This window comes from Podarcis erhardii (genome assembly GCF_964252035.2).
Source record: "Podarcis erhardii genome assembly, chromosome: 3".
In the NCBI taxonomy this organism is placed as follows: domain Eukaryota; kingdom Metazoa; phylum Chordata; class Lepidosauria; order Squamata; family Lacertidae; genus Podarcis; species Podarcis erhardii.
The window spans coordinates 53496761-53519242 of NC_138507.1; the positions used below are offsets into that span (position 1 = coordinate 53496761).

Sequence of the window (22482 nt, forward strand, 5' to 3'; positions counted from 1 at the left end):
GACTGAACAACGGGAGCTCACCCCGTCGCAGGGATTCAAACCGCCGACCTTCTGATCATCAAGTCCTAGGCTCTGTGGTTTAACCTACAGCGCCACCCCCGTCCCATGACCCTTTAGGTACTATTGCTTATAGTAGGACTGAACATACAGATTGACTGCAGTTTGTGTTTCTTTCAGCATAAACAGTGAGGAAAATTCTATTACTAACATTAAAATGATGATTATGCATCTAAGACTCAAGCAGTCCATTGAAATAAAATAACAAATGTCTCAAGAACAAATTTCCACCCTTGACCTTAAATTAAAAATGGACAGACAAATATTTTGTTTACTCTGGCAATGCTTAAGGTTCTAAATTAATGTTGAAAACACAATTCAGAATTTAAGAACATAACAAGAGCCCTGCTGGCTCAGACCAAAGGATAATCTCATTCCTTTCTCACAGTGGCTAACCAGATGCCTGTGTGAAGCCATAAGCAGAATGTCAGCAAAACAGCATTCTCCTCACTTGTGCTCCTAGCTGCTGGTTTTAACAGGCACCTTCAGCAACAGATGCTCTGACACTAGAGGTAATATAGCCAACATGGCTAGTAGCCATTGATAGTCTTAACCTCCATATAGTGGTATAATGCCATTTTAAAACCATCCACATTGTTGACCATTGCTACATCTGGTAAGAGTGGTACTATGCTCTGTTTGTCTAGGTTCACAAGTAACAGTAAGGCTTACAAGGGCCACATAAACAAACATTGGCTATAGGTCGTGGTTAAGGAAATAGGAGTTTAACGGTGAGGCTGCATTCGAGTATCACACTAAGCGAAACCTTGGCGTGGGTGCCATGTTACACTGAACTCAAAGGACCAAGGAGGACTAAATTGGCTGTGATTTCCCAGGAGCACACACTTTCATGCATTTGCACAAAACTGTGGTTTGGCTTAGTGTTATGTGCAAATGTAGCCTTTCTGGGTCCTGAATGTTCTAACATTCAGCTTCATTGGATGGCCCTGGTATCTAGCATTATGAGAGAGGAAGTAAAACTGGTTTCTGTCCACTTTTCCCACATTGCATCTCCTGTTATGTACTGAAGTTCTCATTCTGAGCCAGCAGGGGGATACTATAGATAGTTATGCAAATGAAAGATCGAAAGTGACGTTCAGTGATTGGATAGTTTGTATGCAAATGAAGGATCGAAAGTGACGTTCAGTGATTGGATAGTTTTAGAAAGTTGCTACAGTTACGTTGTTCTGGAGCTCTATATAAGCAGGCTGACTGAGCTCTTCAGTTCAGTTCTGTTCTGGCCTTTGAATAAACAAGAGCTGTTTGAAGAATTGCTGTGTTATCTGATATGTTCGCCCACAACTTAACATCTCCCATCTGCGAGACTCAATATTTTGAGCAAGCGGTAGCTACTAGCTCATTGCTTAGCCAAAAAGTCCCAGGCTCGGAAGGAACCATGGTCTTAAGGCACCACTTACATCAATGATGTCACCATTCCCCTATCCAAGTTATTGTCAACATTTGAAAGTTCTCAGGTCTTTAGTATATGGAAATAAATAATGTTTGACAATGGTGTTGGAGGATTCATAAATATAAAATTACTTGTTACAGTATTAAAAATAGAGTTCACTTTTCTAAAAAAAGTATATATTACCCAATTGTAAGACGATAAATGTGCCATTCTCTCTAATGCTTCAACATTACAGCTCTATCTCTTAAAAAGCTGACATGGAAAATAGCAGCGTAATAAACCAATTCATCATAATGCGCAAAAGAAAGCATTGGAATAAATTGTAATAACCTTTCAAAAACTAGCAGCTTTTAAAAGTATTAATTTCTACTCCAGATAATTGGAAAGGACACCTGGGCGGTCAGGCAATATTTTTCATGGGATTGTCCTGTCAGGAACTCAGATTGTCTTTGGAGTCAGGAACAATCGTTTAGCGCTAAATGACAGTGAATCTTGCAAATGGGTATTCCTAGATGGTATTGCCATAAATTACAAAACTGAACTCCCCTCAAGGTCAGCCATAAAAGAGGGCAGGTATCAAATGGCATTCTTGGAGCTCTGAAGTAGTCTTCAAGCTTCATACAAACGGACGCCGGTTGTGTTCCTGCCATAAAAATCAACTTAATGGACTGACAGCACATATTATCATCAAAGCTTTATAAATCTCCTATATAGATCTACAAAATGCAATGAGGACTGTGTTTGAAATGGAAAGAGCTGTGGTTTCTGCTTATGCTAACTGTAAACATTGTTACTTAATTCTGAAGTGCTGACAGCTTTGAATTTGAGACTACAGTGCATTTTGCATTGAAAGCAAGCAACGCTTCGGTGCAGTTCAGAATAATCATACTAACACAATGGCTATTTTTTATTTCCCTTTTCCCTTTTTATAACATCTTTTGATATTTTGTAAGAAAGAGGTTGTACCAATGAACTATATTCCCATTTAAATATGAGTACTGTAAACAGGAGATCAAAAATCAAAGAGCAGCTTCTGAATTTTTTGGATGTTTTTTCTCTAATAGTCTGAGACAGTCACTGAATGGAAATAAACAAAACTAATTCAAGGTTTTTTCAGATGGCATAGGAAGGTTCCCATGGAAAAGCAAGTGCGATTCCTCCTTATGCTGCGTCACCACAAGGTGCAGGTATTATCTCTTCTACTGCTGCATAGGCATTGACCAGACAGGTAATGTGACCAGAATATGCAGTGAACTAACCATGAAATCAGTCTGCACACACTGACTCCAAAAGTAGAACAGCATGTACTATTTTTCTGGGCTGTTTTCTGTACTCTTTTTAAATTGGACACATATACATATGTACATACACACACACACACACAGCGAGAGAGAGAGAGAGAGAGATGTAACATTACATTTTCTCATTTAAATCTTATAATCATAATCTGTTTTCCTTAAAAAAAAATCCAGCTTCTTAAATTGTTGCACCTGAGTAAAGGTTGATTTGAGGGAGGGGAAGGCTGCAATTGAACAAGTTTCCAAAACCTTTGGGTGTAATATATTGTAGTGCTGAGTCTCTCATTCCCCCAGTGCACAGATTTTTCTTACCACAATGGAACATTCTCCCTGTCTCCTCTCCCTCTCCCCGTTCTTTAGAGCAGATTTGAGGAGGGTGCAGGGTGCATGCTGGGTGAGAAAGTGGGGAAGGCCCCATTGCAGAAGTGGAAATCATTCTATTGGCAGGGTATGGTAGCTGAATACCACTCACACCTCTTCTTTTTTGCTAGTATTATATGGAGGCCACCTCCAAAGCTTTGCTGCCAGTTTATTAGCTATGTTTATCATTCTACTTTGTGCAGACCAGTGGCCAGCAACCTGCAATGTCATATCAGACCCCGGAGTCTCACATTTCATTGGCACCCTTGTGAGACGGCAAAATTTGGTGCCGACCACCTCTTGAACTCCTTTCTAAATCATAAGCATGGCACCCCCTGTGGCGCCTGCAGGGCTCCAATCCTAGCGTTACCAAATTAGTTGTGCTCCCCTAAATTTGCCTCTGATCATATCTTGAACATGTGGTTAGTGAGTCGTTGGTGCTCTGATTCAGAGCTCCAGTTATCTGTTATCTGTAGTCGTAGAAATGCCCTTAGCCTATGGCCCAACCCACAGCAGACCATACTTCAGAAGTGACAAGCCTCTCTTCTGCATTCTCCTTCCGAACTCAGTAGACTAGTTCAGATGATATTTACTGACTGGTCCAGTGCAGTGAGGCCACACCTCTGCATGTCTGGAGTTGGCCTACATGTAAAATACAAGAAAAATATTTGAAGAATCAGTTGACTGACTGAGCCTAAACTGAGGAAATGGTACACATAGGCTGACTTCAGACATTCTGTTTCTGTGGGGAAGGCAGAAATGGGACCAGTGTGTGCCATGGCCAGGGGAGACAATCATGGAAGTTTTTGTCACCATATTCTTGTTAGTCTTAATTTGTCAGGTGCATGAAGGTACATGCATGAGCACAGAGGTGAAATGGTTGTGAGCAGTGGCAATGGAAAGCAGTAGAAGTTCTATGCTGACTTTAAATATGAGTGACTCATGCACAACAGTAGTCACTGGTGATGATACTATCCCTGCTATGCGGATTTAAACACACACAGAGAGAAAATTATGGCTAAAATCACACAAAAATGCTTTAATAATCACGTGGGAATCTTCAGTTAATTATAACCATGTTTCAGTTAATTAGTGCCACCTCAGGTGGTTCATTTTCCAGTTTAAATATCACCACACACTCCTTTAGCTAATGCAAAAGGGACCTTCGCCTCTCCTGAATACTGGTCCATGCTGTCCTGTTACTAGACTGTGATGAAATCCCATGATAAGGCATGTAACCCTGCCTTTCTACATTACCAACCCACCTGTACCTTTGCCTCTAGTAGCACAAAACGATTGCCTTATCTATAAGGCAAGCATTCATGTCAATTTCAGCATTGCAATGCATTCTAAATTTCTTTTATAAAATGAAAACATTACTGTTTACTCCATTGGCCTTTTAAACACACATCTTTCATGTGAATCCCCTCTCCTGTCACTGCTTTGAGACCCTCCTGCTCTCTTTCAGACTCCTAGGATTTGCTGACAATGGTATTCACTGGCGCTCTCTCTCTCTCTCTCTCTCTCTCTCTCTCTCTCTCTCTCTCTGCCTTCCCAGTAGAGAATTTTCAAATGCTGCTTGTGACACACAGCCTGATCCTATGCATTTTTATGAGCAAATATGTGCCACTCAGTTCAGTGGAGCTTTCTCCCAAATAAATGTATATGATTGTAGCTTTAGTTGTTTACAATTCTGTAGATGAATGTCGGGCTCTCATGGACTAGAAGGTCCTTTTGGTCCCTTCGAACTCTACAATTCTACGATTTTATGATTCTGTGACTTGCAGTTCTTGTCCCCTGCCCCATTCCTTTGGCTACAGAATTCCCTTTCACTCCCTGAAGGAATTCCTTTATTTTGACATCAGATTCAGAAATCTAGATACACAAAGGATTCCCCCCCCCCCTTAATGCTGGGAGACTCTACCCCAGGATGCACAAAGTGGTGGTTTGTAGCTGTATGGTGCTAAGTTTCACACACTGATGAAAATTTACCAGCCAAATGTTTGACTATAGTCCTCCACTTTGTGTATTTGTTTAAGAAAACCTCTTCACCATACCTATTCATCTCCTTCCTGGAGGGACATAGGGGGAAAAGGAGACAGATACTCACATCCTCTCTTAGTGAGCTTCCTTTTCCATGCTATAACTCAGAATTAGGTCAACCAGCCTGTTTCCAAAATATCACACTGATTTCTGAACAATTTTACAGTGATGTTGCCTGAGTGTCTCTGCACAGGTATTCTGAAGGGGAAGAAAGAAAATAATAGAATGATCTGCTGTTGGACATTATTTTTAGCTTTTAAATAAATCTGTCATGCCATTTGAAGCTCAGCCTAATGACAATAATTATATGGGCTCTGAAGAAATCCGATTAGGTGAGCTAGGAAACCCATAGCAACTATTGTCGCTCATTTTCTTGTATGACAGGGTTGTCATTCTGGTAATTGCTGGAGCATATGCTTGATGACTGCTTGAACTTAGAACCTTTTTCTTTGAAAAAGATCTGCAAAGTTGGAAACTGACTGAAAGTCACAGCTAACATATTGAATCTGATAGCACTGTGGTACATCAGAAGGCCTTTATTAACATTGCTATAAAAAAACCTACGCAGTTCAGCTGTTGACATGTATGGAAAGGAGATGTGAGGAAGAAGGATTTGAAGCATACAAAAGAAAATTATTTTAAAAGAAAACTAGTAGTGAAATGCTATGTTACTTATCAATAGAAAATATGGAGCTCAAGGACTAGGAGTACGACAATGGATTAGTACTTCCTCATCCCCTAAAACCAGTAGCCAATGAAATGGAGTGGAGCTGGGATGTGGAAATGACAACACAACCATGTCCCATCACAAACTGCATGCTAGCACAGAAATATAGGGGTGGGTGGAGAGAGATGTGGTTCAGCACTATCAGGATTTTTGGCCTATACTGTTTGCATATGAAAGTGCCAAATGATATCATACATGCATGAACTGGGTCAGATATATTAAAAAACTGTAACAAAAATTATTGACCGGATTCACCCTAGCAGAAGCCAGCACAAGGACTCCTGCTAGCGCAATGGGTCGTTCTCCCTTCTCTTCCCCTGCAGGCGAAGTTCTGCCAGGCAGGTAGAAATGTGTTTGCTGACAGACTACGCTGAATTCTACCCATGATCTCAATTGTTCCCATAGCAAAGCCTAGGCACAGAATGCTGAAAGGTGTTTCATATCCAAACAATTTAGATTAAAATAACACATGATGCCATTGCTGAGCCACATCTTTCCTCTCCCCCACAATATTTCCCTGTCTGATATCTATTCTGAGAGTCAACTCACCAATTCTAGAATATGGTGAGTGTGAAGTGTAGGAGGGTGAGACCAAGGAATGGCTTGCACATGCATGCTCCTTACTTGATGTCTGCAGTGATAATTGATGACTTGTATGTGTAAATAAAACATCACAGAGCAAACATCACAGATTCTCAAGTGGAATCCATTTGAATGGAAGTAGAGCCATTCATTTCAATGTATGGAAATGCTTAATCACATTTCAACCCATGAATGTGGAAGAGAACCCTGGATCACCCCGATTCACCAAGTTATTCACCCGCGCTCTCACACTTGGCCAATGCATATCCCTAGTATAGATGTGTGTGTATCCTATATCACCAAAATTCCCATCAACCCCCAGTAACCTTCAAAGAAGCCAAACCTAGCTTATGTACCAGGAGCCCCCCAATATCTCTTATCACTTTGGAGATTTACTCTTATGTTTTTGTTGAACCTCCATATTACTATACTTGTGATCTGCTGTAATTGGATGTTGATGCTCCCGCCATCTTTTGTTTCTGCAAGACAAGGCTCTTAGTGGGAAAGGTTGCTGCCTGACCCCTTGGAGAACCACTACCAATAAGAGCAGATGTACTAGGTTAGATGGATCAGTGGTCTGATTCAGTATAAGGCAGCTTCATATTTATAGTTACATTTCCTTGGAACTCATTATTTTATTAAATACAGCTTTTACTGTTTCTCCATCAGTAACGGACTGATGGAATTTCATAACTCCAGCAAGAACAATGGGATTATATAATTTCCTGGTGTTCAATAGCTCATGATGAATGGGGAAAAGCATGAAATTGGGGAAATGAGCGTGCAGAGCTCATTTTCCAGGGTTGCTTGAAATGCAGGCATGAAGAGGAAATGTGCTGCTATCTGTCCCTCCGAGTGTAGGAGAAACACTGGTATTCACAACGCTTGATGGCTGCATCTGTAGAGAGGAAAGATCATAGTGTGCATCCCAATAACCATTAGATGAAAGTGATTTAAGAAAAGGGTAACTTAACAGTTAGCTTTTCTAGGTATATCCACTCAGAATAAGGCCTCTTGGGTTTGATGGAACTCAGCTAACTATGCATAGCATTTCAGCCTTAACGGCTGTATGGCTCTATAGTGGCAGCCATCTTTCCTCTCATACATCGATTCTGAAAGGAATGGCATTTTGACACATCTCATCAGTCTCACAGGCATTTGCAATCCTATTTTAATGCAGGTGGTTGGTGGTTTGTGACATTTGAAGGTCTGGCGTCAACATCTGAAGCAGCCCTGTTCAGGGAAGTTAATACCCAGACAAATGGGCGGGGTATAAACATTATTATTATTATTATTAGTAGTAGTAGTAGTTGCTGTAGTGGTAAATGTCACATTTAACACTCATGTTATTGAAGGAAAGGCAAATATATTGATAGAGTCATTGTGCAGAGAGGACTGCATCAATAGTGCTTTGCCAAAGATTCCTGCAGCTTGAGGCTCTCAATGACATTACTGAATGCCTAATAGATAAAATACGGATGACTTATGTATTAATTTCTCATTATTGTGAAAAGGGAGATTAACCTGACTGACCTTTTAACATATACTTCTTACAAAGTGAAATATTTATTTGTATTCCCCTTCCTTCCTTATATTCCACCCCAAAAAATGACAAAGAAAAAGGGGAGAAGGCCAAATTCATGACCTTTCCCCACATTTTTCAAATGCATGTTTTACATGTTTTTTTGTTCACTTATACTGGTCCAAGCATCAGCTGCATGGTGTCAAACATAGAACACACATGCAAAAAATAATCTAGGAAAAATATTTTTGTAGCAGTTGGCCACTTAACGCAACCCCTTAGTTCAGCATACGCTGCCAAGGTTTGATTATGGTCAACAAAAATCTAAAGGTATATTTTGCTGTCTTCCTGCCTTACATTCACCGAAGGCAGAAAAGCTCCTTCTAGAGTTAGCAGGATTGCAACACACACAGACTGCTGCTACACTGGACGAACTACTGCTGTGTTGACATGCTCTGTCATAGGGAAAGGGGCGAAGGTAAGGCATCAACACAAAATCTGAGAAAGAGAAGATCACAACCGTGCACTGAATTATTATTATTTGGTCAATCATGCATCAAATATTGCAGTCCTGCTTCAGGAGAACTGGTTTAATCCATTCACAGGGACAGTCTTCAATCCTCTGAATGGATTAAACCAGTTGCCCTGGAGGGAAAGTCGTGAGACTTGAAATATGTCGGGCCAATAAATAACTTCTGTTTATTTATTTTAAATTCACAACAATGTCATGTGCAAAATTCCTTCCCTCACACAGGGTCAATAAACCATTTTCTACACACTACCCTCTCCCTCCATTTTTGTGCTGCATCACAGAGAGGCATTTTATCTCTTAACAAAGGACTTTCTGGACCTTACACAGGACAATCGGGGAGGCATCTCCCCATTAGGCTCTATACCCAGCGTAGCTGCTGTGCATAAAGATAGTAATCTGCATGCTGGAAGTGACGGGGAGACGGAATGAGGCTGCTGGACAGTCCTGTTCCTTCATCTGGCATTTTTAAATCTTGCCCTTCACTGCAAAATATCCTTTCTGAGGCAGAAAGGGGTTCTGCAGGAAGTAAATCCCAGCCCACAATGGAGCGTGTAAGCATAGCACAGGCCTATCAGGGGGTATTCAGAAGGAGGGACTCATAAGAACGCAAGAGTTCAAACCAAGGGTTAATTTTGCCCAGCATCTTGTTTATTGTTAAGTTGTGGGTGAACATATCAGACGACACAGCGATTCTTCAAACAGCTCTTGTTTATTCACAGGCCTGAACTGAACTGAACTGAAGGGTTCAGCCAGCCTGCTTATATAGAGCTCCACTAGAACGCAACAGTAACAATTTTCTGTAACTATCCAATCACCGAACGTCGCTTTCAATCCCTTATTTGCATATGTGGACCTGAGTGAAAACTATCTACAGTATCCCCCTGCTGGCCCAGGGCGAGATCTTCAGTACATAACATTTATAACAAAGGCCAGCCAGATGCATCAAGGAAGCCACCCAAGCAGGTTATGAAAGCAATATACTTCCCAGTGTTTGCACTCAGCAACTGATATTCATTGTTATACTGCCTTTGAACATGGTTCTCTATAGCCAGCATAGCTAGTAGCTATTGATACTGTTGATTGTTCCTGGTTAATTTTAAAACACCATCAAAGCCACAGCATATCCCCCTTCATAAACCAGTCTTTCATGCATTAAAGAACGGGAGCAGGGTCTCATCGCAGCTGGAGTATTAAAAAACTTATGAAACAAACACCTGTCTAAAGGTTTTTGCTGTATGGTGAAACACCACGAAAGAGCAAGACAGAGGGAGATCTTCTCAGACAGACTTCACATGGTGAGTGGAAGCTGAATGTGCATAGATTTCCCTTTCAGTTCTTTGGCTCAATGCACACATATGACCCAATGAGAGAGAGAGAAAAGTTAACTTTCCATTTCCTTCATACTGTGAGGCCATAGTTGTCATACAATGTTCATTTGAGGAACCACTTTCAAAATTCCAAGAGTACATTTCTTACCATTATGTGTTGAATTTCAGCAGCAAATTGAAAATACTGACATGAGAAGTATTTATACATTATCCGTTACTTAATATGAGAAACGTTCGCCTTTTTATTTTAGTGCCAAATAAGACTCGCAATGAATCCTGTACCAAAGTGACCTAAGCAATATTAATATAATCCTAGTTATATCTGCTTCTTGTGGTTGACTGCCTCTTGGGTCATATAGTCGATGAAAACAGCTATTTTAAAACGTGTTTGCTTATGTTTAATTTTAATATAATTATCATGTACAGTTTCTGAATGCTGCCACAGTCACTTGAACATTCATTATTTATGAAACTGCATCTAAATTATATTTAAAGCTTTGATCTTCAAAAGACTTAGAAAGCAATCTGGCTTCTTTGTTGTTTTAGCTGATCGTTTTTTAATGAAACCTCTATCTCACCACTCTAATATTCAAAAACCTAGGATGTTACTATGTTGCAGAAATACTTGTGTATTTTTTCCCCTTCAGAAATACTCATTGAAATGAGTAGGTTTCTAGGGCTATGATAATGCTCCACCACCCACCATCCTGTTCAGAAGAGAATTTGAAGGAATATGATAGTTTTTGCTTTGTTTTTTAGGGGGATGATATATATATTTTAAAAGGGTTTGTATGCTATTGTTACTTTTTTGAATTTTATGTAAAGTTTTTTTCAACTTTGGGGGCGGGGGGACTTTTTTCAGTGGCTATTTCAGTGCTGCATTTGGCCAGCTTATAAAGTAGGACAGGGGAGTTTTAATTAAAGGACTGTCTCTACTGCTGCCACCAGCTATGGTGAACCCCACCACACAGGAACCTTAAAAAAAATCTCTAAAATTACCATTACTTTATGAGGGCATACGGGAGGCAAAGTAATTGTATTTTGCCACACACCATATTTGAGCCTGGAGTTCTTGGGCACTTTTTGAGCAGCTTTATGATTTGCATCTTCTGTGATACAGCACATATATTTGGTGGATATTATAAAAATTCTGCAGGGGTGATAATTTGTCAGTGGAAACCTGACATGGATCAACACTTACTATATTTGGGCCAGAATAGTTAAAGTCACTTCTTTTGGTCCTACATTATCTATATGTATTGTTTTCTTCTCGTTCCTCTAGACATCTTCACCATTTTGTAATTTTTAAAAATAAATTAGTTGTTTATAATTACCTTCATTGTAGTTTTTGTATGTCAGTTGCTATGGTCCTCAGAATTCTGGCTGCAGAGAAGTTTTGTTTAAGTCAGTGTAAGTCATCTGAAGGCTGTGGTTTGAAGATTGACATGAATATTTCCTAAGAATGCTGGTACTGTATTTTATCCACTTTGGTCAATCATTGCATTATCTGGTTTTATGTAAGCAACTTACGTAATGTGGGATTTCGTGACTATCTCTTACAAGAAAAACCTTAAATGCTACAAGATAATCCATCTCTTGTTTGTTGTCTCATGATCTACTTTCCTATATATAAAGAACAAGGTTACAAGGAGGACTTCCCCACTATTTCAGTGTATATGTAAGTGTGGGGTTATAATTCTTCTTGATAAATTTGGATGCAGATAATAATTATTCCACTTCAATTAATTTAGAATAAAATAATGTGGTCTTTACTATGCACCTTCCAAGGTATATCTTAATAGCAGGATTCTTTATTCAATTTTCTTTATTGGGCCTAGATTAATGTCACCTTGGAGCTGATAAATCTGCTAATGAACCAACGAAACAGCTTCTGACTCTGATAGTTCTTATTTACTAACCTGATTGGACTTTTGGCAGGTATAGAAACCACAGCATTTGCATTCCAGGAAACCAAATTTCTTGTTAATCTTCAAAAATTCTATGGTAATAATGTTAAAACTGTATTGACCTTTTTTGAAAAATAAATAAATAGCACCATCATTTTAACATTCTATTCTGTAGCAGTGAGCTCTGAACAAAATCCCAAAAGAAACATAACAGAAATGTAGGAACTACATATTATTAATTTTATTAAAATCAAGAAACATCCACGAAACAAAAATTGGTGGCATGATATCTTGGTGATAACTGATTGGTCCACAAATATTACCATCTCCCAGTCTATTTTGGCAGCTCCAGAAAGTGTGAAAACCATGTGCGGAGGAACTAGGTTTAAATTTTAATTTTGTGCTTCATCTTCAGCCATGCCGAAATACAGTTAGCAGCAACACATGTTAATGACAGATAAGGGAATTGTTGCTTCTCATATAATTATGTTGCTCTTGCCATAGTGGAGTCTGGCAGCAGAGCCAGCCGTATCATCACATTATTAGGGTAGTTACTCTGTTTGACAAGAATCCATTTTTACACAGTCACAGAGGCATCTTTTGTGAGTTGCGCTTCTGGAGCATAAAAATACAGAATATATTTGCTGAACCTTATAATGTACTTTCCATACAAAATGCACTTTTATGTGTACAAACATACAGGGTTGACTCAGAATAAATCAAGAAGAATAAAATAAACATGTGAATCTCAACCTGTCAAAGAACGGGCAGAGCTGCTTTTCAATAGTGTTGTGCTTTACCATGTTGGAATTTTACCTCATCTATCAGCTGTTTTGTTAAGTCCCCCATCCACCAGCAAGCCTCCTGAACTCTATTCATCAATTGCACTTAAGTTTTAACTATTAAGCTCACTTGCAAAGCAATCCACCACCACCACCATATTCCATTGCGCTGGCCAGAATTGAATGTGATAGGTGTGTTGCTCCACTTAACACCACTGGCAGTGCTGGATTGCTTTGCAACTGAGCTCCATTGAAATAAATAGGACTTACTTCCAAGTAAACATCTTTAGTGCATAGATAGGGGCAAGCTAGACTTAATGGGGCAGCCACATATATTTACTCATATGTCTGCCCTGTTCCCTTATGCAGTGTACGGGAGGGTGTCTGTTCTACGCATGAAATGGAACGTGCCTCACCTTGCTGCGCTGCATTGGATGAATCACTTCAATATCAAAAGTGAACTGGGCTGGGAGAAAATTGCTTGAGGAAATTGGAGCAATAAGGTAAGTCAGGGGAGGGGATTGGTTTTAGATCTACACTATGTAAATAAAAAAAGCTGCCACCTACCCTGCTTTATATGTAAATAGGACAGATGTGAATAAAATCTGCATAGTTGCCTCATCAAATCTAGTTTGACTGAGATTACTGGCAGATATTAGGGGGCCTGCAAAGATGTGCATTTGAGCTGCATCAAAGAAAATTGTAAAAGGGAAGCATTTATGGTTTGCAATGTTTGCAGAATCTAAGAAAAAGAAGAGATGGCTAATTTCATTTTCACATACCTTGCTTTCAGCACAATACTGCACTCCGAATTTCATTTGATTCTTTATAATCACCAGTATTCTGACAGCTGATTAAAATTCAGAATTGGCTTCTCCTTGGAAAGTCATTTATATGTGGAACAGAAACAGGAAAACCAGCTATATACTGCTGTGAATCAATAACATTTTCATATATATGTAATTGTGAAAGTTGCTGTGGGAATTCACTGTCATCTTAATGGTGTATGAGAAATATATAATATAAAGCAATTGAAACAGTTTACTACTCAGAATCTCAAACTCAATCATTCTGTTCTGCAGGAAGAACAACGAACATCTTCTGGCACATTGCCTCTTTAAAAAAGATAGCAAAGCTAATTGGAAATATGCTGCAAAAGTATCAATGTAGCTAGCAGAAATATAATACTGTATTAGAATAATGTATGTGCATCATGAGTAATTAAAAGTCTAGTTCCTAAACAGTATGTCTGGCCCTCCCAGCTAAATCTCCATGGGAAGCTTTATTTTAAGATGAAAGCAACAGAATTATTTTATTTATTCATTCATTTTTTATCCCGTAATTCTTCTAAGGAGCTCAGGGCATCATCATCATTTTCATTTTTAAGTCACCTGACTGAAGAAAGTCTAAAGGGAACTTACATAAAAAAGTGTTACATTTTAAGTACAAGAGTTGCACACAAGTTTTTAAAACTTGAAAAGTTGTCATATGCTTATTCTGAAAACAACAATAAAAAACTCTACCTCTCCTCAACAACATATGAACTGACCCAGACCCTGCGACCATCATGTGAGACCATCCTTCATGTGACCCCCCTCTCACGAGAGGTCCAGAGGATGACAAAACGAGAACAGGCCTTTTCTGTGGTGGCTCCCCTTTTATGGAATGCTCTCCCTAGTGAAGCTTGTCTCGTATCTTTGTTACATATCTTTAGGCACTATGTGAAAATGTTTCTCTATAACCGGGGCTTTGGCAAATTAAACAATCTATGGCCTTTGAAACTGTGTATGGGTAGGAAGGATTATTGTTTCGTGTGTTACTATGTTATGTATTTTTGTGTTTTTATATTGTAAACATGAAGGGTAGTATAGAAATTTAACAAATAATAATAAGCATGATTGCCATGAAAATTAATCCTCTAAAAATGTCCAGGAAAATAGTGAAAGACAGCAGAGTCTCTCTGGGAAAGGTGTCTCATAAACTGATGGAAAAAGAACTCTCCTCTTTCTTGTCAACCAGTCTTTCAGTTTCTACCAAAAACTGCAAATGACCTCAGGCTTTGGGTAGGCTCATATGGATCACATGGGAGGAGGAATTCCATAAAGTATTGGAGTCCTGAACTGTGCAGGGGTTTATAGCTTTAAACCAGCACTTTAATTTCAATCCGGGAACATTCTGCAAGCCAGTGAAGCCAGGCCAGAATTGATGTAATATGTCAACTCATTCAGTTCCTATTAACAAGCTGGTCACTGAGTTATGCACCAGCCACAGTTTCTGGACTGAAAGGGCTGTGAGCTCAGTTCCTGCACTAAAAACAAATTACTGGGATGAGGATTTATATGTCCACCTCACTTTCTCAGCCAATATTGGGCACACAAGTGCAGCTGGTGGGCCTTGGAGTACTAGGGCGGGAAACTAGATCTTGAAAACTTGAAGTCCGCCCATCTATGTCCTAGTTTGGAGCAGGTAGTCCTCTGTTTGAAGGTGTTTTCTCTTCAATGCCCATTTTAAAGAAAAAGAAGCATAAGAGAAGAGCAGGAAGGTCCTTGAAGATGCCCATCAACAGGGCACTGAGCAGGGACACAAATCACCCATAGTCAACTATAGTGAAATGTAGTGATTTTTTCCTATTAAATTTAAACTAATTATTTCTAAATTTGCATCTATACATATAGCTTAGTACATGGAAATCTGATGCAAATACATGCCAAAATGGTGACGTATTTACTTTCTATTTTGGTGATGCATATGTGGCCAACCTAAGACAAACCTGATGCAATAGAAGTGCTAAGGCAGAAAGGGAGGGGGGAGCCTTCTAATCTCTTCCCTATCTCTGACTCACACAAAGACACAGACAACACAGCATTTATAAAACTTTCAGACAGCCAATCACTATTACAGTATAGTAAAACCCACGCGTTAAAAACTGATCCACTTAACAAATTTGATTAAATCTGAAATACCAGCATAGCAAACATCATGTCTCGCTGCCTATGGAAATTGATTCTTATGCACTGTTAAACATCTTGCTGGTTTTATAAAATCTACAAACTTTACAAGCTACCAAGTTCCCTGCTTCATTTTTGAAAAATGCCACAGCAGCTGTATATGTCATGCAACCTTGATGAAGAGAGAAAATGAGTTTCCTCCATTCGTAGAAGGAGAGTTGTTGCCATGGGGGGACCTTACACTCATGGAAAGTTCCCTTTCATGAGCAGAACTCTTCTGCTCATGGAGCAAAAAGTTAGAATTCAATCCATTGTCTTTTGTAGATAGAAACAGAGCAGATGTTTTGAACCTTACACAAGTGATTTAATGTAATTTTCACTAGATAAAAAAATACCATTACAGGCTATAGTGGGAACATTTAAATGAAATACACATATTTTATTTCTTTTTATCTCAAGTCCTCATTGATCTTGCTTCAGCTGAGTTATCTATTGCTTTCCATTTTAAAACTTTGTTTTCAGATATTTCACTGGGAAAGCTCAGTGAAATATTTTATCTCACTCTCATTGGTGTCCTGGGGCTATCATGTAAGAAAGTAGCAGAAAACAATTTCAAGGGCAACATAAATAATGGGGATTGAATAAATTGAATAGAAGTGTCAACAACTTTATTGCAGAAAAAATACCTTGCTCTTGCACTTTTTTTTTTAAAAAAAGTACATTCTATACATTATGGTGGGCAGTAAAGTTTCCAAATAGCATGTAGATTTTGCGGTGGTTTCTTCCATTTTATTGAGGGGTTGCTATGTATTCTGGCATGTCTGAAATGGAATATGAGGACACAACCTTCAACACTTGAAAATCTCATTCATTTTAATAGCAAGAGTGTGCCAATCAAAAACCTTCCGAGTCAGACAGGAATGCAAAAGTGTTTATCCACATCTAAAATCAAATTTCTACCTGCTCTGGTGTGACCTTTGCTAGTATTTTACCAAACTATGTTTCAAAAGAAGTCTTTATCTGAACAAAGACACTGGCTTAAGAATTCCATGGCCATGGCCCCTGATGCAAATGCAAATGTGCACATGCAGGTGTGCAGATGTCATTCAGCCTACTTTGGTCTACCCAGCCCCTTCTCTACCCTTGGGCTCTCTGCAAAGTGCTGCTGGGTTGCAGATATATGCAGCCAGGAGCAGCAGCATTGTGTACTTCCCTTGAACATCTAGACAGGCCTTTGGTCTGATCCGGCAGGGCTCTTAAGTTCTTATATTTTTATACACTCTACCTTTAGCTTTGGTCCCTCAACAGACAGTCTTTGGTTTCTTAAAATTTAGAACTTACTTGGAACACAGTATTAAAAAAAAAAGCTTTCACCCAGAGCATCTTATTGCCCATGAAGCACTGCTGTTTTTCAAATAGATGGCGGTGGAATAAAAAATGATTTAAAGCAGCACCTTTCCCATGGCCTAGATCCCTCTATAACTTTTACTCATGAGTAAGAAAAGAAAAGAAAAATATTTTTTAAGAACATAAGATTGCAGCATTTGGGACTTTTGTTCAGAGAAAAGATGAGTAAGACATGATAGAAGTTTATAAAATTATGCATGGCAAGGAGAAAGTGGATAGAGAAAAGTTTTTCTCTCTCTCAGAACATTAGAACTTGTGGACATCCAATGAAGCTGAATGAAGATTGAGGATAGATAAAAGAAAGTACTTCTTCACACAGGGAGTGATGGCCACCAACTTGGAGATCTTTAAAAGAGAATTAGACAAATTCATGGGAGAGAGCGTTATCAATGGCTACTAGCCAACCGGGATATGCTCTACCTCCAGAATTATAGGCAGCAATGTTTCCAAATACCAATCGCTGGAAACCTCAGGGTGGGAATGTGACCTTGCGTTCATGTTCTTATTGCTTGTTTCCCACGGCTATCTGTTTGGCCGCTGTGGAAACAGGACACTTAACTAGATATGCCATTGGCCTGATACAGCGGGCTATTCTTATGCTCTTACGTTAAGCTATCTGCCACTTATTCCCAAACCACAATTAACAGGAAGCAATAACAGGAAGGAGGAAATCTAAAGGCATGGAAGCCCTGACAATATCTTTGATTCAAAATGGATAGGTTGCAACTGCAAAAAATAAATAACTAGATTGCATGCACATGAAAGCTCATACCAATAACAAACTTAGTTGGTCTCTAAGGTGCTACTGGAAGGAATTTTTTTATTTTGTTTAGATTGTCACAAATCAGGTATGGGGAAAAAAATACAGGAGGAGAACAGAGAAAACACTGGACTGCAATGATTTGACAATTTTGGCTGAATTCCCTGAAAAAAGCAAGTCACCAAACCATGGCAATTCCAGAGAAAACTGCTAGTGTAGAAGAAATCTTTGTCCAGGTATTTTCCCCAGACAACTACCACTTACCATGCTTCTTTTTCCTGCTGAGTGGTAGCTCATTTTTTGTGGGAGAGAAATAGCCAGTGTCATGTTTACAAGCCAATTTGTTGTGAGCACAGATTTACTACTTGGTTCCCATCTAAAGCATGCTCTGTATAATCTGAAATTTGGCAGCGATAGCCAAGTAATGAAGTCCTTTTAAATCTTGATTGGTACAAATTCCAGAAAGTAACTAGTGAATTGATTGTTCTCTTGCTATAATGGTAGAGTATTTTAGTTTGAAAATGTCAATCAGAACCGAACCCTGACACTGCCCTGCTCCACCACCCAGTCAGGAGGACTAGGCACCTCATGTGTCACGACAGAGGCAAGAAACCTGAGCATCTGTACCAAAGTGTAACAGAACCACCAGCACAGACTTGCTGATGCAAATGGTATCCCCCCCACTGAATTCCTCTTTCTCTGCCCATATTGCAGGTTTGGTATAACCACATACTTTGTAGCTGCCGGGACCTCAGTACAGAAGTAGGATACATTGATAATGTCTTCCTTTTACAAATAATCTGGTTCTGGGAGCTGCCATTTTAATTTCCCACAATGTTTCACAGTAATGCTATTTTGGGATTATTGGTTCATGAAAGCAATTACATGGTGCTGTCACTAGGTAAGCCAGAAGGGACCACTAATGTAAGGGGGGGGGGGCACAAAATGACACTTAGTCTAGGCCCCCCTCAAACCTGGAGCTCTGCCATCATATATAGTTATGGAAACTTTTCTCCATTCCTTTCACCATTTCCAGACACTGCATGGCCAAGAAATACATGGTGTAGTGACATCATTATACACATTTTCAATATAAGCAGATGAGAAGGAAGTCAAATGAAACTTTTGCTGTTTTCAATAGCAAAACTATCAGCCGTCACCTTCCCTTCTGATCCGAGGTTAAAAGCAGTAAGCATATTTTCAAGAGGAATAAACTGTCAAAACACAATACTTTTTCATAGAATTGTAGAGTTGGGCGGGCCCTGGAGGGCCATCTAGTCAAACCCCCTGCATTGCAGGAACCATAGCCAAATAATTCCTTTCCAGTGTTTTCCAGTGTTCATGAGGAGTGCAGATTTATGATGAAATGTGTTCATGATTTGGACCCCACAAACATAATAGAACAGGAATGTCCTTCAGATGTTGCTTGGCTCCAAGCTCCATTAGCTTCAGCCAGTTTAGTCGATGGTCAGGGGTGATAGAAGTTAGAATCCAACATTTGTAGGCCACTACATTGCTATCCTTGTAACAGAAGCAACCCTAGTAACATGGCAGGAATTTGGCAACACCACTGTGAAAGCAGGATAAAAGGCAGGCCATTGATCTGTGAAAATTACTTAGTATTAACAGCAGCTGGACAAAGGAGACTTAAAATGCACCTTCATGTAGGGCCAGCAGTTAAATTTAATCAGTTATTCAGGGTAGGGGTGGTATTCTACAGTATGTGTCATGCTGAATGCAAATACATAGTTTGCTGCAAATGCAATCTACTCTTTTGCCTTGGAAGGTTTTCATAATTTCCTTTGTCCTTCCGGGGCTTCCTGATGAAGCGGTAACAACATAATATATCACAGCACACAGAAGACATTGTGGTAGGCTGTGCCCAAAATATTAAATATTCTATTCAGTTTGCAGGAAGTGTACCACATGTTTCATAATCAGGTTCTTTAACCATGAAGACCATGGAGAATAACAAAATTCTGGAAAAGATATAAACAACAAATGCATAATTCAAAACACAAATGTAAGAGTCTAGTCTAGTTGCATGAGGGATTAATAATAACTTTTTATCTATTTGAAAAAGACAAGGACAGAATAAATTGCAGATGCTATTTTATATATATTTTTAAAATCTCTTGCCTCCAGTTAGCTCAGCCTATCAAACAAACTGCATGCAATATGACTGCACTAAAACTTCTGGTATTGTTTTATTATATAAAGATAATAATGTATACTCCAGTTTAATATTTATAGCATCTTCTAAGATAACCTATGTAGCTTATGTTGCAAAAGCAAACGGAACTATTTTTGCAGATTCAAAAGTACTACATTGCCATTTCCCATAGCAAATATATGGTGTGTGGATGACATTTAAACATTATAACATGCATCAGGAAAACTTGTTCCTTGTATGTGAGAAAATGTATCTCTCTCTCTCTCTCTCTCTCTCTCTCTCTCTCTCTCTCTCACACACACACACACACACACACACTTTACATGGTGATTGGACCACCAACATACATGACATAATGGTCAGTAGTGTAGTGTAGTGGAGGGGGAACATAGGGGAGATGACAAAGTTTTAAGACAGGAGTCAGCAAACTTTTTCAGCGGGGGCCGGTCCACTGTCCCTCAGACCTTGGGGGGGGGCAGACTATATTTTGAAAAAAATAATAATGAACGGATTCCTATGCCCCACAAATAACCCAGAGATGCATTTTAAATAAAAGCACACATTCTACTCATGTAAAAACACCAGGCAGGCCCCACAAATAACCTAGAGATGCATTTTAAATAAAAGGACACATTCTACTCATGTAAAAACACGCTGATTCCTGGACTGTCCGCAGGCCGGATTGAGAAGGCGATTGGGCCACATCCGGCCCCCGGGCCTTAGTTTGCCTACCCATGTTTTAAGAATTTTTTTCAGAGTGGGAACAATGGCATCATCTCCCCACTCTGTCATGCAATTTTCAGATCCTCCTTTCTCTGGCAAGTAAATGAGGTGATATGGAGGCTTTCAAATTTCACTTATTGTTTGTGCCAGATTAATACAGCATAGGGAAATCAGAGAGTGAGGAATGTAATCAAGACTTGATAGTTCTTTCCTTTGATTTTTTTTAAACAACTTAATATGGTCACACTTCTTTGCAAGACTGTTTGCATTTCTGATGTAAAAGTTTGAAAATCAGCTGACTGAAGATCTTTCATCAAAGCTCAATATATTTTACAAGGATCTATGTAGTCTGAAGGAAGCAACCCAAGTTCAACTGAGTTCAAGCTTCAGCCAATATGATGGTAATTGAGAGCTTCCTTTTAAGTTCCTAGAAGTGGCATGGTTCAGTGTGGTTCACGTGCATGTTCCCTAATATTCATTAGTGCCTACTTTGATTGTCTCCTTCCTTATAGTACCAAAAACGTACTTACGAAAACACTAAAATTTAGCAGCATATGAGCAAGTAAAATGGGCAGTGGAGACCTATATCCCCCTCTGCATTTTCATAGACAGACAGGCTGAGCGAGTTCAACAGTTCAATGAAGAAAATAATCAAATAAAGCAGAAAGTCCTCCAAAAGCTTGATAATGTTTTCATTTGACTCCCTAGCTTTTTGCACATTTTGTTGTTTTGGTAACCATAGTCCTACTTGTGAGCTAAAGCTTCATTTAACACTCCTAGAATACAATAATAAATATATGGTTGTTATGGTCGGTAGCTGAATTAGTGGGCTGCCTGGCTAAGCAGTGGAATTGCTATTCTGAAGAAATCCCTCCCAAACTTGTCTGAACTTAATTATATTAAACTAAGCTATTGTGCTCGTAGTCTAACTTTTTGACCTCATGTAAAAAAAAAAATCTAACTTTTTGACCTCATGTAAAAAAAAAATCAAAAATCACCAATGCAATTGCCTGAAAGGTGTGTCTGTTTTATTTTGGTAAAATTGAAAAGGGCACCTGAACTTCAGGTGGGTTTCAAAGCCCACACGCAGTAAATAATGAGTCCTGCCTGGAGCTCTCCAGGCACTTTCACAGTTGTGCTCGGCAAAGGTCAGGAAAAGAAAAGAGCTCATCAGAGAATATTTGGCCACATTAAACTATTCCAGCATAGCAGAACCTGACAAATTACACCCTTGGGTGCAGAAACAATGTGTGAGGGTGCTGGGGCGGGGGAACTAAGCCATATGCAAACTTCCCAGAGAGGTCTAGCAAGACACAGGAGATGGAAGTGTGGGCTTATTTTGCAATGGTTAGTCCTCCAATGAAGAATTGTGCGGAGTACTTAATAAATGTGGTAAAAGAATTGAAATGCATCAAATAATAAAGTACTTGGGTTCAGCACACAAAAGTGGTTTTCACATGTTAAGAACTTTCCATCAAGAAAACTCTCATTACTAAAGTCACTGTTGAGAAAATAGCAGGAAGTACAAGGGCAGGGAATTAGATCACGTGGCCATTCAAATGTTTGTTGAACTCCAGTTCCCAGCAAGCCCAACGGACAGGGATGATGGGAGTTGAAAGCCAGCAACACCTGGAGCAGCACAGGTTCCCCATCTCTGTAATACGATGATGAGAGTAAACCATATTGAAGCTGGATAGTGGGAATAACTTATTATTAAAAAATAGTTGGACAATGGCACAAATTTCCAGAAAAAATATAAATTCACCACAGGTTTTTAAATAAAGACTTGGAGGAGTATACTGTGTCAAGTGGTGACTTGACCATCACTTGAGATTTCATAACTCTCAGCTTAGTAAGAATGAATATGAAACAAGTTCTGCTGGCTTTTATAAATCAACTATCATTTATCATATCCTCGTCTT

The 22482-nt window shown here is 39.2% G+C and overlaps 2 protein-coding genes across 16 annotated transcripts in view; one reads left to right on the top strand and one right to left on the bottom strand.

The window, feature by feature from the left end:
* The window catches only part of LOC309339324 (uncharacterized protein), a 126593-nt gene that overhangs the window by 57664 nt on the left and 46447 nt on the right, over positions 1–22482 (top strand). The window lies entirely within an intron of this gene.
* Positions 1–22482, bottom strand: part of HS3ST5 (heparan sulfate-glucosamine 3-sulfotransferase 5) — a 148400-nt gene that overhangs the window by 49295 nt on the left and 76623 nt on the right. The window contains exon 1 of one of the 7 annotated variants that reach the window (XM_081857363.1): positions 11195–11217. The exons of the other annotated variants lie outside the window; for them this stretch is intronic. The gene's annotated coding sequence lies outside the window, so the exon portion shown is untranslated. Of the gene's footprint in view, positions 1–11194; positions 11218–22482 lie in introns of those variants that run through there. 7 annotated transcript variants of the gene reach the window in all.